This window comes from Astyanax mexicanus, chromosome 1 (genome assembly GCF_023375975.1).
Source record: "Astyanax mexicanus isolate ESR-SI-001 chromosome 1, AstMex3_surface, whole genome shotgun sequence".
NCBI lineage: Eukaryota > Metazoa > Chordata > Actinopteri > Characiformes > Acestrorhamphidae > Astyanax > Astyanax mexicanus.
In genome coordinates, this window is record NC_064408.1 from 30724536 (window position 1) to 30737788 (window position 13253).

General features: G+C 35.9%; 1 protein-coding gene across 4 annotated transcripts in view; it reads left to right on the plus strand.

The window, feature by feature from the left end:
• dab2ipb (DAB2 interacting protein b) overlaps positions 1-13253 on the plus strand; it is a 238384-nt gene that overhangs the window by 78299 nt on the left and 146832 nt on the right. The window lies entirely within an intron of this gene.

Consider the following 13253-nt stretch of genomic DNA (forward strand, 5'->3'; position numbering starts at 1 on the left):
TGGAAAAAACCTTTGGGATCTATTTTTGTTCATTGTTTTAATAATGAATTCAGAAAAAAACGTTTGAGATCTATTATTGTTAATTGTTTTATTATTTAATTCACAAAACCATTTGAAATCTGTTTTTGTTCATTGTTTTCATACTTAATTCACAAAATGATAGTCCAGAACATTGCCTTTTAAATGCGGAAAGTGTTGCTGTTTAGTGAATCAATATGTAATCTGTTGTGTTTGGGCACTTTTGGTTAAGTTAAGTGTAAACTGTGTAAAATGTGTAAGCACATAACAATTCTTTGTTTTTCTGTACCTAGTACTTTGTGTAGTGCTGCAAATAAACGATCACTCGACCATGAACATTTGGAGTCATGACAGCACCAATTCTGCTTTAACACAGATGCACATACACTTCATACAGTTCATCCAGTGATAATCAATAAGTCATTATACATTATACAGGGTCAGTTAATGTAGCTGAAAACAAGGCCTTAATGTGTCTTAAAATGACTTAAATCCCTATCCTTAAATCCCTATCTTACTGTCACAGACAGTAAATACAGTTTTATATCGATTTATTTGTGCACATTTTATTTGGCAATTTCCACATTTCCAAATATGCCAAGTTATAAGTACGTTTACTGATTTAACTGCAGACTAAACTAAGCAGAACCAACAGCATTATTTATGGCAACACGGAGGGGGGCTATTTTCAGATATAGTCTGTAGGAGACGAACTGAAGGCATGGGGAAGTGTAAATTTAACGAAACCTAGTTGGAATCCCCCAGTTTTGCACTAGATTTGTATGTGCAACACTGTTCAATTATGTGTAAAATATTAGCTAGTTGAGAGTACAGAAATCGCATACTTTAATGTCTGAACATAATACTGATGTTGTTGCTTTATACCATTTTGTTATTGTGATAGTGGTCTTAATGTTGTGTCTGAGTGATTGTAAAAAGTCTTAAAAATCGTACTTAATTTAATTTCAACGAAACTACACATACCCTGATTATCCAAAATGTCCATTTCTACTACGCCAGTGGTGGTGGTTAGTTACCTTGCTATGACAAGCAAACTTACTGAAGCTCAGTGATGACCTGTTCAGCAGAAAAATAGCCAATTCTCCTCTTTTCATGGCTGCAGCACACTGTTTGCATGCTGTTGTTTATACTTGGCAACCCGGGGTGTGGGAATGGGACTGGGGAAATGGCAGTGGGTAGATTTGGTGTGTACATCACACACAGATTTCAGCTATGTATTGCACAGTTTAATAGTGGCTAAATCTCTGATATATATAAGACCTGCCAGTGCTTTAACATAAAATCAGTGCATGTTATCTTAATATTTGATGATTCTGATCATCTTGATCATGTTTACATGTTTACATGTTTACATTAAATTACTACAGAAAATGCAATCCTTAATGATCCTTTAAAGTCACTTTTACGATGCATGATATTAGCCCCCTTTGGGTTATTAAAGCATCCTTTTAATGTTTGTAATATTCTTTTTTTGTTTGTTTGTTTTCTAACTAAATCAGTGTTTTTTCATTTGTTACCCCAGGGCAACAGGATGAAGTTAGATATTAATACAATCATGCTTAAGCAGTTGTGGTTATTATCTTCCTTCAAAAAATAATCCATGCCATGGAGGGATAATTATGATGTGTAAGACTGGTGGAGGAGAACATGCCAAGATGCATGAAAACCAGAAAAACAAGTATCACATTGCCCACTCCTACACTGTAGTGATAATGTAACACACTGCAGATGGTGTTGCTTCAGACATTCCTCCTGTGTGCGGTACTCTAACAATGCCAGTGTGACATTTCCTCAACATTGTTGAGCAGCTAGTCCACCAGCTGCTTCGCTTTACTCTTTTTTAAGTGGATGGACTCGGGTTACTCTAGTGGAGTCCACTAAAGCTCCTCTCAGACGCAGACAGTCTTTTCTTCTGTGTTGACTTTGTGTTGACCTGTGACATCCAGCTGCCTTCTTTAGTTAGTGTTGGTTGTGTGAGCTGTGCGCTGTCTGGAGTTAAATTGGTCTATTATAGAGAGTTTGGAGAGGTCGGTACTTGTTGTGAAGTGAAGTGGTTTTAAACTCATTGGTTATCACCACATATATCATCCTACATCCTGAAACAGGCTGTGCAAAAGGGGTTTAATGTATCAGTTAAGGACAGGAATTACAGGGCAGCTCACAATACGTGTTATCACAATATCGGTGATAGGGGTGGACGATATGGCTCTAAAATAATATCACGATATTTCATGGTATTTTCACGACAACAATACTTTTGGCTGAATTAGAAAAATTATTTAGAATTGTATTATTGCATGCAATATGATATGGCTTACTGAGATATAAAAAAAATATATTTTTTTTATCAGATTTGTAACAGAAGGCAATGATCCAGAATGTCACGATGCTAATAATAATGCACTCCAAATATCTCCTTATATCCAGGATTAAAGTAAAATAAATGATACTGGACAGATATAATATGTCTCTAGTAGATACATAATGGATAATTAGAACAGTGTGAATTTTTCTTTTGCTAAAAACGGCAAAAAAGTTGTTCTCTGATGTGATAATTAGATAATTAGGGGTGGGTGATATGGCACGATATTTCAGGGTATTTTGGCGATATTATCACGTACGATATGATATGGCCCACCCCTAATCGGTGATTCTGTGATTCTGTGATTCTGTGATATTTAATTTATAACACAAGATGATATGATATCTACAATACTTAACATCATCTGTGTTTCTGAAGAGGATAAAATACTCCTAAACAAGCAAATACCAATAATTCTGGATTTATTGGTGTCAGTTTCACAGAATTTGACATCCAATATTCTTCACCTTACGTTTACCCTGTTTATTTGATTAGTGCCACCATGTGGAGTAATGAAGCAGTAACTTTAGTAAGTCGAATTGGGTGTTATGTGTTATGATAGCACAGGACTTAGACAAGCACAGATACAAAATAAGATACTTACAATTACAATAAGTATTGATACAAAAGAGAGGTCAGAAGGAGCAGGGTCATTTACCAGTAAACAGCAGCAAGAAGAAGCAGACATAACATAAACAAGAAACAGGCAGAGGGTTATACACAGGCAAGCATATATCAGAGGGCAGACAGGAATCAGGGTGGAATAAAAACACAAAACAAGGTTGATAATAAGAGAGTAAACAAAGGTAAGGGATACATAAGTTGTAAAGTGATAAAAAATACTTAGCAGGGTGTGTGTAGTGAAAGTGTATTTATACGGGTGTGAACAGGTGAATTCAATATTCCGGTGATCACAAATAGAGCTGAGTGTAGGAGAGACAGGGCCTGACAGGGGGTGAGTCTACATTTCAATAAATATATTGATATTTGACACCACAAAAAATTGTTATATCGGTAGATATAGATCGGTATTTGTTATACCCTTAATATCTGCTGATTTGTATATAAGGAAAGGGAAGCACAATCTGGTAAAGAAAAATGAAAATGCAGTTAATTAATCAAATAAAAAAAAGACTAACCTCACCATGTGGAGGCTGCTTTAATCTAGCTAGCTGTTATTGTATTAAGATAAAATACGTTAGCATTTAATGGTTTAAAATGAAAAAGTAGGAAAAAAAGTTTTGACATCCTCTGTGGTCAATGCTTAATAAAAGCCCTTCTGGCAAGTACAGTATTATGATAAGTACAGATTATAAACAGTTTTTGTAGCCAGCTATGCACAATATATGCTTTTTTTTACAGCCAATGTGATGTTTGCTTCCAAACCTAGCTGTTGATAAATGAAATCCATTTTCGCACTACCAGTAAAATGTTGGAAATAATTTGACAGTTCTTTTCAGCACTATATTTTCTTTATCCATACTTTTGCTATTCGCAGCCAAGAAGTTCTGTTTTAACTTCATGAGCTCACAGGACTCAGTTTCCAAAATGCCTCAGATTTAGCTGTTCCTTTAAAAGGCTTTAATTATGTATTTTTAGGTGAGAAAGATTTTTTGACATGTCTCTTCCATGAAGGTCATATTTGTGTAGGTGTCACTGAACGAACAAAGCTTTTGATTCGCCTTTGCTGCAATTTAATGAACAGTCCTGTTTTAAAGTTTTCTTGGCCTTTCAGAACTCAATTTGTCTGTGATCATCCTTGTTATCTTATTTTTTTATTATTACATTGGGAGCTAAGGAAACAACTAGAGACCGACCGATATGGGTTTTTCTAAGGCCGATGCCGATACCGATCATTAGTGGTCAGAGTCAGCCGATGGCCGATGTGACCTGCCGATTTTTAGGGCCGATATGCTATCGTATTATATTTATTTGGCATGCTTAAAATCATACTAGTAAGAGGAGGAACAACAGTTGTAAACTTCACACCATTTATTGAAAATAAGGTTAGCATTTTATAGTGACTTTAATGTTACTATATCACTATATGTTAATAAAAAAATATTAATTTTATTTAGATTGTATTATCCATAACATTTTATTTTATTCATTATATAACATATGTTCTATATACACTATATATTCATGTTTATAGTAGAAATATTATGTTGGCTATTATATAAAATTTACTGTAGGGGCCTACTAATTAACAAATGTATGACTTGTTGCAGTCTGTTAGTCTATTAATTATTCATTTTAATATGTTTAACAGAGTGCAAGAAGACTTCCATAATGTGACAACTTTAGATAGTTACTCCAAAACGGCAAAGCTCATTTCTTCTTCAACTCCATGCAGTTGAAAACGAATGGACATGGGAGGACAATGTTATAAAATGTTCACATTAGGGCTGCAGATATTATTTTACAAAAATGGGTGACGTTTAAATTAAGAATAAAATTATAAATAATGCAAAAACAGACAGGTGCTGTAATTTAAATATAGCTTTATCTGTTTTTTTTTTCTTCTTCAAATGAGCTCCTTAGCCAGAGAAACGCGTCTCATCAGCTGTACTGGAGGTTCGGTGCGTGAGCGGAAAATGAGTTGAGAAAGCTGAAGAGCGCGGACTTTATAGGTTCAGGATAAAATGGGCTTTTATCAGAAAAGTCTGGAGGGGGTTCTAAAGTAGAACCCGACAAAACAGAAAATTCTGCTCATCGTTTCATTTAATATCTAACAGCGCAAACCGCTTTAAACGGGTGAGTTTTACAGCAGAACAGCAGGAGGCGGCACTAACGCCGGTTACTAACGCCGTTACTTTTTTTCAGTAACGAGTAATCTAACTAATTACTATGACTGTAACTATAACGCCGTTACCATTTCCGACACCCCGTTACTGCACGTTACTTTAGCCACTCTATGAACTTTTTTTTTTTATTTCGCTTTGCCCTGGTTAACCCCTCCTCTGTCCGGTGAACTTGAGCTTCTGGCCGCTGTGCCTGTGGTTAGGCGTGGTGAAGTGAGGCACAATTGTGACGATTTGCGTGCTCTAATCAATTCAGTGATTGCCGTGGACAACCCAAGTTCCGAATTAAGGACGTTAAGCTCTTTTTAGCTGCTCCGGTTTTTGTGGTGCTGCTGCTTTCTATTTTAGAGCTTAGATTCTCTGCCCGAATCCCACCTGACCTGAGGACCGACCCGAAATCAGGCTCCTATTTTTATTTTATATAAAGCTCTGGTGTGATAATCACAATGTTGCTAAGTAACCAATTATTATTGTTCACTAAAGCGAACGAAATAGCGAAAATTGAAAGTGAAAAACATTTGTGTTAACTGAATCTAATACAAACGGTAATTAAAAGGAAAAACATAACTATCTCGAACTGTATTTTGTGTTTATAAAACTAACTAAAACGAACTGAAATTACTGATAGAATACCCTCATTTTTGTGTTTAATTTATTTATAAGCGCTGTTGTACAGCGGGAGTTGTTGTGCCGAGCGCGCGGCACTCGTGGTCCGTTAGTTCTTGTGTAAAGCGCTCGCGCTAGCAAGCCCACCCTAAAATGAACAGAAAAAATAAAAACAAAATAAAATTAAACTATAATAAAAATGAAAACTGTAATCACGTAGCTCTGGGCGCACGTGAACGCCTCCGCGTTTGACTTGCAGCACTGTGTGTAGCTGTTCTTAAAAATCATTTAAATTAAATAATAGTTCTATGCTTCTATGTTACAGTGTTAATTAACATAATTCTGATTATATTTCGCTCATTCAATCAGCCCGAAAACAGACAGTTTATGGGGCGGATCGGGTCAGGCTCATAATGACAGTTTATGGTTCGGGCTTGGGCAGAATGTGCACGGGCTCCGGCTGGGTCGGATTTTTTGGGCACGATCTAAGCTCTATTCTCTTTTGGTGAAGCTGTTATATTAATACCATTTTAACGGGCATTAAATTGTTGTTTTTGTCCATTATTTTGTTTTATATATACATATTTCTTTTGAGTGTGGCTTGGTTTGTTAAATTTCATCCCCAGACGCGTTTTTCCGCTTTTTTCAGTATTACAAGTTTTAGTAATTTTCTTTGGTTGTGTGGAGAATTTCGTTTTATTTTTTTGAAATTCCTTAGATTATATTTTTGTCAACATTTTGGGTTTATTTTCGTTTGTTATTTTTTGTTATTTTTCTAATAATAATAGTAAATGCATAATTGATTTCCTTTTTTTGACGGGCGAATAATAAAAAGTAACGGGATAGTTACTTTTACTGGTAACTAATTACTTTTATAGTGGAGTAACTCCGTTAGTAACTCAGTTACTTTTTTGGAGAAGTAAAGAGTAACTATAACTAATTACTTTTTCAAAGTAACGTGCCCAACACTGTTTATATATAAGGAGAAGTACAGTCCTCTAATAATCCTGACTAACCAGTAATTATTATTTCAGCGCAGCTGATGCTGCAAATATCCTTAAACAGTTTTAGTCCTGCCCTTTTTCATTTCGTCTAAAAATAATTTAAATACTGAAAATATCAAGTGTTAATTTGATTTTATTTACTTAGATTTTCGTTTCTGAAGAAGAGATGTCAGTTATTTTATACTAGAGCTTATAGATAGGGCTTGCCTTGCATAGTCAGGGCGCATTCCAAATGCACTCCTGCCATCAACGCTAAGCATAGTTTCGTTTGGAGAGAAATGCTACAACACCGATGCAGTTGAAATTCTATTCTTTTTCAGTAAATGAAGCAACATCACAGATTACTAATCATGAGAGAAAATATAGACTTTGGGACACTGGATTGTAAAAATGGATGCCTTACCCGTTGAAAGTCTTGCTCACTCTTGAAACCTTGCGCGTTCCAAGTAGCTGCCCGCAGATGTGCCGGATTAAAATCGGCGCGGCCAAATAAGAAAATCGGCCGATGCCGATTGATAAAAAAATAACAAAAATCGGCCGATTAAATCGGCTGGCCGATCGATCGGTCGGCCTCTAGAAACAACTCCTTAGGAAAATGCTTTGCATTCATCTGACCATCTGACTGGATACTGACAGTTGGGACATGGTTTGAGGAAACAGCATTTAAAGCTCTAATATTTGCATCACCTGGCATTTCCTTACCATGACTCTGAGCAGGCAACATCCCTAACAGTGTAATTAAGGTCTGAGATCATTGGAAAATGATCTGATATCTCTTGTTTAGCCCTTTAATTTTTCAATCTACAATGGTGTGAAAAAATGTTTCTGTCAGACTTTAGTTCATTTTCTTCTAACTGAACTGTTTAAATAACGGGAAGATTGGCCAGGGGTGCCCAAACTTTTTGCATGCCACTGTAGGTGTGAATTTTGTGACGTAAACACACATCAAAACAGTGAGTATGCAAATAAACACAAATATACTTAGATTAATACATATTAAAACGTATTTCTTTGCATCCTCCTCCATCCACTCCTGTCTCAGTCAAACAATCTGATAGAATATCTGTCTGATTGCTGTAAAAGAAACCCTATCCAGCTATATATGTAAAACCTTAAAAAAACAGCTTGTTATAACATGGTCATGACCCAGGGATTTGTAATAGGCAGAATAGTGTCTCCATAAGTGCTACTAACTGCACTATGTAACTCTGGTGAAGCAGACAAGAAATAGCTTGCAGGAAACTCAGCAAAACTTGATTCATATTCATATAAATCTTGTTTTTATCTTGTAATTTTACTTTTCTGCATCAGTCAACATGCTTCCGTTTCTTTCAGTGAAAGTTCTGTATCTCTCAGCTTGTCCAGAAAAGCTTGTTTTGTAGTCTTAGTGAATTTGACTGTAGGAGCAAAAAATGTCAATTCTATATCATTTTGCCGTTTCAAAATGAATGATTTTTAAATATGATTAAGTTCAGTAAATGCCTTTGTTACATTTTACCCTTCAGAGTAAAATTTGTTCTTTACTTTTCCCTATATTATCATGTATCATCAAATCATAGCACATTATGATAGTGTTGTGTAAATAATCCAAACAACGCTCTATAATTTAGCATGACACCAAGATGCGTGTAAAAGAATTCAAACCACCTACATCTGAATTAACTAAGCAGGCTATTACAATTCAAATGTTCTAAAAATCTTAATTTTAACGTTTATAAAAATGTCCTTAATCTAATCGGACTCATACACACCACACATACGTGGGCTGAGGCATGGTAAGGTTGCCAAGGCAGTCTGTTATCTGTGGTTGTATTTGTTGAAATAACCAAAGCGCTTGCGTCTGTTACTATAGTGTCACCTTGAAGCTCGACGTAGGCTGATTCTGATATTAATCCTGGGTTAGATTTCTATGTCTGGAGTTGGTTAAATTGTTTAGGGAATTATTTGGGTTTGTCTGAAACTGGTTTGGTTTCTTACAGGACAATGCATAGTCTTGGCAACCAGAACTATGATTAATGATTGAGTTCATTATGGAGCCGTTTCCCAGACAGGGATTAAGCCTAGTCTGGGACTACAAAGAATTTGAATAGAGATTTTCCATAACTAGTAACTAAAAATGTGTGAACTACACATGTGTAGTTCTTTAATTTAGGCTCTGTTTCACACACTGTATGTATGTGTTTACGTCAGTCGGAATGTGAAGGTTCACCAACTGTTTTACTTGATGATATGTAGATGATAGGTATGAGTAAGTTAAAGTGTGTTCTACTCACTGTGGTTTACTTCCTCCTGAGTTAGTTGGTACATCCTGTTTTGACTTTAAAGAAAAGACAAACAATAGCAAGTTCTGCTGTCCAGTAATGCAGACTGTGACTCATAAACCTACTACACTTCCCACAGTACCTTGCAGCTTACAGGCAGGGTTGAGCAACTTCTAGATTTTTCAGCCCTTCAGGATTGGAGTTGTGCACCCTGTTCTATATATTATTGCTAGAAATATTGTATTCTTATTCAGTATAAATGCATATACAGTTATATCTCTATAGTGCAAGATAATATAACTTAACTACGTCTGATAAGGAGGAAAATTAATGTTGCAGTACCCGAATATATTCTAACAATAGAAATTACTAGGGGTGTGACGAGATCTCGTGAGATTAAAACGGACAATATTTCTCGTCAGGCTTAAACCTGTCTCATGGGGCAAAAAAACAGTTAAGATTCGACTTTTTAAGAGGGATCTGGCAACCCAGTAGGGTTAGTGATAGAGCATGGTGGCTGAGCAGTGAGAGCAGCTCTCAGTAGAAGAGGAAAATTCGGGTATTTTTATAGAAGATGCTTCTGCTACTTTTAAGTTGTATGTCTGGCTGCATTTTGGCTCCAGTGGAAACAATAAACAGTAACAGAGTGACCAACAAGACACAAACCATATGTAAATACTGTAAGTAAATCCTACACGTGACTGTTTCATAGGCAGTTGTACTAATCCCTTAGCTCTGTACCGCATTAAAAAAAATGTTCTGTCTCTGTTTGCACTTCAAGCATAGGTTGTGGTTAGCACTTATTGTTTGCACTATATAAGACCTAGATTTTTTTTTTATATTTTTATTTCTGTTTTTTATAGAATCAATGTGTGAGAGAAACCAGTCTGTTTTGTTAAATAAAACTCTAATTTTCTAGCCATTTTTCATTTTTGACGTTTTCTTTAAAATTTTATTTTTAAATCTCGTCTCGTCTCCAATATCGTGTCTTGTATCGTCTTGTGATATTAGTGTCTCGTCACACCCCTAGAAATTACACATCATAGTAGATTTTTAAGTTTGTAAGCCAAGCTGCTTAAATTCACAATAATAAAAAAACAGATTAGTTGTCACTTTCGATTATAAAAATCTGTTCACTTCAGACACAACAGATTTCATATTTTCTTATTAAATATCTAAACATTTCACATTTAACCGAACATTTAAATCCCACATTCAGCCATTTCCATTATTTTGAAGTTAGGATAGAGAAAGTTAGGAACAGAACAAATACCCACAGCAAGCAGAGATTGTGGATTACTGATCGACTAATCTGAATAATAATCAAGATTAGTCGACTACCAAAATAATCACTAGTTTCAGGTCTAGTGTCAACAAAAACAACTAAACTACAAGTATAAAAACACTCAATTAAGTTTCATTCCACTAATTCAACAAATGCTAAATTATATATCAACATACTATACAAACATCCACTCAGCCTCCTCATGTTATGCAGTTTACAATTTGACACTCTTTCACCCGGTTGTTTTTACTAAGCTCTCTCCACCTAGTGTATTTTTTATGCAGCGTGCAGCTGATCAGTGTTCTAGCAGCAACTGGAGATGGCGTACCTGTATCGGGCTGATATCAGTGGAAAATGCTGGATCAGATAGCAGAGAACCAATTCAGTCCTATCCCTGCCTAACATATGTCTCCTGATACAGTATGCACACACACACTCAAACAGTGTGATAGCTGAGTGTGATAGTAGTTGGAGTCTTCTTGAGTAAAGTGATGCAACTTAAAACAGCTCAGTAGTTTTATAATGAAATAAAATATCAGATCAGTGTCAGAGGTCAGTATTAAATTGGGATGATCAAGATGACATTCTATGTATAACATGTCATTGTTGCATTATATAACTGCTGTATGTTTCAACTCTCATTAAAACATTTATCTGAGTAACAAATGGTTTTATAACACACATATAGCACAGTGCTGTATGTCATTGTGTTGGACAGTTCTTGCTAGGGATGTCTCAGTACCAGAAATGTGGTTGTCTGTACCAATCTTACTAAAATGATTTAATCTCCTCAATACAGAAAATTATGAAACAACAGAAAATAAAACTCAAATATTTGAATATTGGAGTATTCAAACTTGAACTCATGAACCGTTTCCATTTATTACTTTTCTTTAAGAGAAACAAGAGAAAGATGAAACCTTTAATTAAAAAAAATATATAATATTTTCAAGTATCAAAAAAGACTAACTGTTATTGGACAATTTGTGGTCAGTTTTTTTCTTAGTCTACGCTTATTTACTTAAAAATAATACAAAAATATATTTTTTAGTTACTTGAAATTGAGAATCTATTAATGTTATTTGGTTTCAGGACTTTTATTCTATAATTTAAGCTTTCTGTGTGTAAAGAGGCAGAGCAGTCCCTATTAAACTCCTTCTTATTTTCCTTAAAAGGTAGACCATTCTAGAACTTTGCTTATTACAGTCAGAAGCCACGTCCTGAACAGTTCAGCTTTTTTTTTTCTCTCTATTGCTCAAAAATGGCAGAAACAGCAAAACAGGCTTTAGTTAGCGATGGAAAGATCGATTGGTAATATATTGGTATCGGAGGGTTTTAATTAGCCGATCTTGAGATAAGATTAGATCATATTCGGGAGTTGAGGTTTACTGCAGTGCTGTATGGCTCACTGCTCAGCTCAGCACAGCTCGGCCAGTCCCCCCTTCACCACGTTCTTGCAGTACTGCTGTTTAAGTAAACAAAATCATCATTATAAAAAGCACATCTATTATAACTTTTGTTCAAACGAGTCTTAAAAAATAATCTACATGTATGTCTCTTTATTTTGGTAATAAATCCCTTCTGTTTATTTACAGTGGGCTTAGATCACCCGTGATTGATTAAAGGTGGCCAAAAATAGGCAAGATCACACAATCCCAAAACACGGATTGGTCCGGCTCTCGCTTTAGTTAAATCTGAAATATTCCAATTAAATTAAATTTCATGTTTCTAGAATTTTGCTAGTGACCAAAAAATATCAGTTCTAATGACAGCTCTAGTACTCACACTGTAGTGCTGAATATTAAAATGTCAATAAAAATGTTACAAATCTTCTTCCCCTCTCTTATGTGTATGAGGGCTCACTCTTAATGTGTTCACTTACATTTTTTAGCTACAAAGAAACAAGCTTGATGAGAAACAGGTTTAACCAATCAGGACTGTGCATTATACCGGTAAACGCAGTGCTTTTTTATTTAGCGTGTTTCCTCATACCCCCTGGAAGTTCCTGGCGATGCGAGATCGGGCTATACCTGCTGAGTGCTCAGTGGAGTGTGTTATGACATCATGTATTGTGACAACAATAACACGTCAGCGTATCATCTGCCCAATCACTGCAACTGCAGACCAACTGTAGACTGTATGGAAATAGACACACACACACAGAAGCACACACACAGACACACAGACAGAGAAGCACACATACACAGATGTTTATCTAGTTGGAATTCAGTAGTTCACAATGAGAAAGGAACAATACTTAGTCTGAAGCAGCTTTTCCAACAGTGTGTGTGTGTGTGTGTGTGTGTGTGAGTGTGTGTGTGAAATGTTTGTGTCTGTTGGTTTTGGCTCGGTGCCATCGAGGTGTCCGATAGGAATGCCCGCTGATAAAGTGAGGAGAGAAAAGATTAGAGAAACTTTTCCAGTGGACTGACTGTTATTGACGATGAGCTTATCTATTGTCTTTTCAATGTGTGTGTGTGTGTGTGTGTGTATCTCTTTCGCTCTTTTTTCTTTCCCTGTAAATGAAGCTTATGAATCTTGTTCAAAACGTTGGTGCAAAGATAGTATTGTGTAGAACTCTCTCTCTCTCTCTCACGCTCTCTCTCTCTCACACACACACACACACACACACACACACACACAAACACACTTTAGGGTGCTGTTATCTGGACTGTGTGTTTGTTCTGTTAAAGACAAAAGCTGGCCGATGGGACTCTTTATCAGTTTGTGCCCGACAGAGGAAGGCGTCGGGCTTCATTTGATTATGCAAATCAGGGGAGAGCCAAAAGAGACATGAGCTCACCTGAACTGAGTACATCCCTGCTCTAATATACTAGACACACACATGCATGCATACACACATATATACACTGTTAGGGCTGTGTATTAGCA